The sequence below is a fragment of the Sturnira hondurensis genome, unplaced genomic scaffold (assembly GCF_014824575.4).
Source record: "Sturnira hondurensis isolate 20B ecotype Veracruz unplaced genomic scaffold, ASM1482457v3 Scaffold0021143, whole genome shotgun sequence".
NCBI lineage: Eukaryota > Metazoa > Chordata > Mammalia > Chiroptera > Phyllostomidae > Sturnira > Sturnira hondurensis.
In genome coordinates this window covers 10,395,602-10,401,601 of record NW_028093774.1, presented here as the reverse complement: position 1 = coordinate 10,401,601, position 6,000 = coordinate 10,395,602, and positions in this window count along the sequence as shown.

Genomic DNA, 6,000 nt, shown 5'->3' with positions numbered 1-6,000 from the left:
ATTCTTTTCTAAATTATGACTATAAGGGTTAGTCCTGTCGATAAAAAAGCTTTACCCCTACTAAAGTCCCCAATCAGTTTCATGCCATTCATACTCCGCTTCATTTCACTACTTAAGTACATAGGAGAAGTGTATGAAAAAAAATGTGGACTCATCTTTTTTAAGTGATATTATAAGTAACAGTGAGCAAGGTAATAGGAATAAAAGAAAAGCACTGTATTTATTTATTAATTCTTTCAGTGAATTTTGTCAAATGGCTACTTTTTGGTAGGTGCTAGAAGCATCAGCAACTTGTAGTCTGATAGGGAGTCCAGGGACAAGCAACAGTGAGTGTGAGGGAGTAGTGTGTGTTGCAGTAAGAGTCAAGAAGGGTGGGCGTGCATGGCCACTGCCAGCTCAGTCTCAGAGGGTCCAGGTACCTGCAAGAGAACTCACTGTCTCCTCTGAGGTCAAAAGGCTGAGTAGGCATTAGTCAAGTAGGGGAGGGCATCTCGGGCTCCCCTGTAAGGAAATGAGAGTAGTTCAGTGTTGTTGAGCTGACTCTGGAGGAGGTTGTGGCAAAAAGTAGAAGGTGGAAAGCAGAAGTTAAATCTTAAAGAATCTCTTAGCTAAGATAAATAATTTGGGCCTCTTTTTTGAGGTCAATAAGTAACCAAGAAAAAGACTTCAATTCAGCCTATGATTGACACGATCAAATTTGTGTTTTAGGAAGATTACCCCTGTTTCAGTGTTCAAGAGGACACTGGTCTAGGTGGATGTCCTGGTGGGGCAGCATTGCCCTTCATCTCTGAGAAATCGGAGCCCTTATTTGCCTTGCCTTCATTGGGCCATAGTTGTTGTAAACCCATATTCAATGAAGTATCAGTTCCTATCAGGACAAAATTCTGTGCCCCCAGGTGGAAGATGTCCATTGTAATTGACCTGCCACCAAAAGGCTGGCTGATCTCCTCCGTCTCTGCTGATGGCAGGTTGGACAGTCAGGTGCAGCACCAGCTGGACCGGAGAACTCCCATGCAAACCTCTGTCTCCGGCACACGACTACTCTGTTCTTGGGCCCATTGTCCGGCACAGAGGCAATCAAGGAGAAAGACCAGCTGACAGGGGACACGCCATCCTTTCCCACTGGTTGCTGAGACCCTTCTGTGGTGGGCGTTCTCTGGTGGGCGAGCAAATCTGCACACCTGTGCCGTCTCCTGCAGGTCAATCTACAGCCTCTTCCCCAGACTGGCTCACCCCTAGTGTTCCAGTCCTGTTGCTTCCAGACTGCAGACCAGTCATCCATATAAAAGCTCCCACTGGGTAATTTCCTATCCCTTCCTTGACCAACGGACAGGGCTGAGATAAAGTTAGTAAGTTTTCTCAGGGGTGGACCCACAAAACTGAATGATCAGCCGCATTTAGTGGCAGCTTGATTGCTAACAAATCCTCATACTGTCTCTCCTCACATCCCTTCTACTTTCTCCTTACCTTCACTCCTGCTCTCCGGAATTCTACTCACCCCTGCACTTTAAGCTATTCTACCAAGGGAGCTCAGGCTAAAATGGCTGGTATCAGGAATGACCCTAGAAGCCAAAGCATCAGGATGGGAGTTTTTAAGCTATATTTCTAGTGGTAGTTACCAGTGTCCTGCTTTGAGTGGGTGCATAGGAGCTGACTGAATATCCATCCCAGCCTGGAAAGTTTTAACCATAACATCCCACTAATGGCAGCTGTAAAGAAAGAGTGCCCGAGCGTTGCAGACTTACGTTCCCATTCTCACGAGCTTGGTGTTCAATGGGCAGGAGCAGACACATTACTACGTTGTCACACTCTGCCGAGCCTCTGAAAAGAAAGCTGTGTCTGAGGAGCTGCAGGTGAACAAGTGGGTACCTGACCAGGCGTGGTGGGTGATCGGGTGCATTACTTCGCCATGGAATAGTTCAGCACTTCTCCCTTTCGAAGATTTGGTAACTGAGGGCATTTTCTACCTTCACTGATTCCATGGTGTAAACCAGGAAACCTGCATCGATGTGTACAAGTGAATCACCTGGGTGCTTAGAAGACTGATGTGTGGACTCCAGCCTTTAAGTAGGAGTCTCCAAAAATAGAGCCCAGATAGCTGTATTTTAAAAGCTCCTCTCATGGTTGCAATGTAAATCCAGGGCTGACTATGCCACTACGACCAAAAGAGAGAGGAAGGCGGGGGGCGGGGAACTTACACTCACTGAGCAAACACTAATATTGGCATCTTCATATATGTTGTTTCAATAACAATAATATGGACAGAGGTAATCAGAATTCTTCTTGGGGGAACATTCCATTCGTTTAGTAGAAACATTTTGATAAGTATTAGATGCTTGGGGTAAAAGGCGACTTCTTCCCAGGGCACGCACAAAACAAAGTAACTTCCAAAACCACGTGCATGTGACAAGAAAAGAAATTAGATGGCCTTTGAGCAACTGGAGAAGAGAATGCCACGAAGAGGGACAGGAAAGGAGAAAGGGCAAAGCAGCCTTCTGTGAGCCTCCGAATTTTCCAGGGACTGGACTCCCAAGGCAGGGGACAGGGTAAGTAAGTGCTAAGGCTTCTGCCCAGGTGACATGGTGAGTGTGACAGTGGGCGACACAGGTTCAGGTACATTGTTGCTGAGGTCCGGGTATCAACAGTGGTGACTGCTAATACTGACTGATTGGGAGTAATCCAGACATTCGGGAGTTGGAAAAAGAAGTTGAAATTGATTCGTACATTGCAACAAAACAGAATCTGCTGAAGTCAGTAGGTCACCTTGGGAAGGGATCACGGCCAGAGCTACGTTTATGAGGCTCCACAGAGAAAAAATTGTGACCAAAAATGCTCCCCTCGCCCCCGGTGTTAAGCTCCTGGAGAGTAACCATCAACGAATACTCCCCAGAGGGTGTTCTGTGCAACTTGAGTCCTGAGAATGTTAACTGAAAAAATTAACAAGGGTTCCATGGTCAAAGAGGTTTGGCAAATGGGGGTTACATGAGAGGACTTCCAAAGACTTTGGTGTGCTGAACAGGCATGGTGACCCTCCCGGGGGTGGAGACAGATGCAGACCTCTGCATACTCATGCACTACTGCAAAGACCCAAATTCCCTGACTCATTTTGGGAAACACTACAGTAGTTGTCCCTTATCTGACACCTCACTTTCTAAGGTTTCCATTACACTCGGTCAACTATGGGCCAAAAATAATAAATGGAGACTTACAGAAATAAACATTCCGTATAGTTTGAATTCCACGCCATTCTGGGTATCAGTTTGAAATCTTGCACCTTCCCACGCTATTCCGCCCAGGAGGTGACTCATCCCTTTGCCCAGCATCACCACACTGTACACACTGTCTCCCCATCAGTCACTTAGTTGCCTTCTCAGTTATCAGACTCGTGCAGTCTCCCAGTGCCTGTGTTCAAGTAACGTGTATTTCACTTCGTAATGGCCCCCAAACACAAGAGTAGTGATGCTGGTGATTCTGATATGCCAAAGTGAGGCCCTATAATTGCTCTATTTTATTAGTTGTTGTTAATCTCTTACTGTGCCTCATAGGCGTGCATGCATGTAGAGCAAAAAGCGTGGTTTATATAGTGTTCAGTACTATCCACAGTGTCAGTCACCCACTGGGGGTTTGGAACTTGTCCCCTGTGGGTGAGGGAGGACAACTAGTACAGACCTATGTGTAAACCACTGATGACACATGAACAGCAAGTGACCGACAAATGACCACAGACACAAATACATGAGTACGCATGAATACATTTTAAATTTGCCTTTTTAAAAAACTAAAAAGTAAATAAAGCTAAGTTGTTTGCCCTTTCAATATCTTTTTCTAGCCACCAGCCTTTTTCAAAACAAGCTGCTAGCCTACCCGGGGCATCAGGTGCACTGCGGGTGTTTATCCCCTGGTGGTTGTACGTAATGTAACGGCTCTGCACGGGTTATTTCACCAACTCCTTGAAACTCAAGTTCCCTTGGAGAGTTGGAGTAATATATGTGAGAACAGTAAGGAGCCCATAAGTACACAATTTATCCTGCTGAATTTTTCCTATTGACATTCATGATGCGACTCCATCAGTTGAATGCAAAGCGAGAAGCAGTTAACATTTAATAGCGGGTAGTTAGGAAGAGATTGTGCTTCCGGCTCGAGTTACCCTTACTGAAGTGACAGGTGTGTGATGGATGTAGTTCGGGGGCGGTAGGCAGGAGACCTGAATTCCAATGCCAGCAATGCCACACTCTTGCTACGTGACCTTTGCCAGATGCACAGTAGTCTCGTCTGTGAAGCGAGGGTTATATGACCCTGTAAGCCTCTTCCAGATTACATCTAGGTTACTTGGATAACAGCATGACAATAAATGCAAGCCACACCAGAGTTACTGCAGAAAACCTTGGAGAACTCACAACCTGTTAAAAGGGTCCTTCTTAGGAAAGATCCCTTCTTAAGAAAAAAGCTCCACGATTTTTAGAGCTGCAATTCCCGGTGGCCTGGCGGTGGGGGGGGGGGGGAGGGTTATTGGATACTTAGCTTGAGAAAGCTTAAGTCATTCAGGCTCCTTCCCTGACTCCATTGGAGCTTACACAAGGCTGGAAGAATGAAATTGGAAGAATTTCAATTGTAGCAATGCCACGCTCTTCCAGGCCCGGAATCTCTACCTGATGCTGCTCTCCAGTTCTCTCTGGCCTTTCTCTTGACTGTCCAGCCATGATGCTCCTGCATTTAGCCAGGGCTGTGGTCCTTCGTGCCTGCACATTCCACTCTAGCACCATTGCAGCTGCCCCCGACTTGAAGTTCACCACCTTCTTTCCCTCTGCCCTTGACTTTCTCAGGGAGCTCCCACAACAGAGCAAATTATCGTCTGGGGATTGTGGAGAGCTTAGTCGTTGTAAGTGCAACAGTCTTTGTCTCATCCCCCAAAATGTTCAGCATACGTTTTCTTAGAAGCAGTAAGACAATAAAGTGATTGGATTTTCATATGCCATCATATTAAATTTTCAATGATTCACCTAATTTTGCTCCCTGGTAGAATTTCTGGTGTCTGAATTGGAAGGTTGGAGTGGCCAGAATGTGTAGACGGTTGACTCCTGGACAACACAGGTTTGAACTGTGTGGGTTCACTTATATGTGAATCTTTTTTCACTGGATACACAGTGGGCCCTCCATGTTGGCTCCCCGGGTTTCGCATCCACGGACTCAACCAACTGCAGATACACAATGTGTGGTGTTGCTCCCCTGACCTTCATGTCGTTCATCAGTCAGTCAACTCTAATTTGAACAAAGCTCTCCCAAGTGATTCTAACCTTCTCTCCTTCATCTCTCCTCTCTTCCACCCAAACGTGAGGCCTCTTTCCTTCCTTGACCCTTTAGCTCTAAACATAAGGAAGCAGGCCATATTTGTTGGCCTTAGACATTTTGGAGAGGTTCGTTTCACTCAGGATTTTAGCCTTCCCGTGAAACTATGGAAAAAACTGCAACAAATATTGCTCACATGAGCAATATTTTTTTGCTCATGTGAACTTTTCCCATTTTGGGAAGATCCTTGAAAAATGTCTCATGACACCACAGCCACCTCCATCATTCTAGCCCCTGGACAGCTGATACAACCTCCAGCATGACCTTTCCATGCCCACTCCTACCCCTTCTTACTTATTTTCCACACAGCGGTTAGAGACATCTTTTATGTTATTTCTTTTAAAGATTTTATTTATTTATTTATTGTTAGAGAAAGGGGAAGGGAGGGAGAAAGAGAGGGAGAGAAACATCGATGTGTGGTTGCTTCTCACATTGTCCCCCCACTGGGGACCTGGCCTGCACCCCAGGCATGTGCCCTGAGTGGAATCGAACTGGTGGCCCTTTGGTTCGCTGCCCATGCTCAATCCACTGAGCTATACCATCCAGGGCTAGAGAAATATTTCTAAACGTCTGATCAGGACTTGTTTCACTGAAAACTCTCTAGGCTTCTGCTGCTCTTAGGATAGATTCTAAAACTTATAACGTGACCCACAA